Below are 589 nucleotides of genomic sequence, written 5' to 3'. Positions count from 1 at the left end.
ACTTTTTATAGCCGGAAGGGAAAAGGGGTGACGTTGCATCGACTAGGACTAGCAAACGTACGCACTCGATAACGCACGTAGACATATTGCTCGTACTTTCATACACAGCCTGAACTGCAAAAGGATTTTTAATAGTATAAGGTTTTCATAATTTCTACAAGTAGAAAACCTGTCTGAAATAAATCCATGTAGAAAGACGGAAAATGCAAAAGGAAAAAAGACACGGCATACACGCACAAACTTGAATGCCTACTGGAGAGAACTTGGATGCCTACTAGACGCCATCTGCGAGTGTCTAAGGTTTGTCTGCGCAGGGTTTTGTCAGGGCAAATTAGCACAAGGATACTTTTCTCTACAAGTAAACCCTGACCAAATATTTCAAATCATATAGTATTAAAAAAAATATATTTATATATGTATTTCCGTATCCCCTGTTTAATGTTTCTATCTCCCTCCCTTCTCCACTTTCTTTTATATCTTCCCTATTTTTTTCTTTCTTCTTTTATTATCGGCTCTTCTTCAATGATCCCTATTATATATATAGTGGCCTATATTTTTTTAGCTATTACCTACATATATACTACCTTCC

This window comes from Euprymna scolopes, chromosome 28 (genome assembly GCF_053919585.1).
Source record: "Euprymna scolopes isolate OS-2025 chromosome 28, ASM5391958v1, whole genome shotgun sequence".
Lineage (NCBI taxonomy): Eukaryota > Metazoa > Mollusca > Cephalopoda > Sepiida > Sepiolidae > Euprymna > Euprymna scolopes.
Note: the sequence above shows the minus strand (reverse complement) of the source record.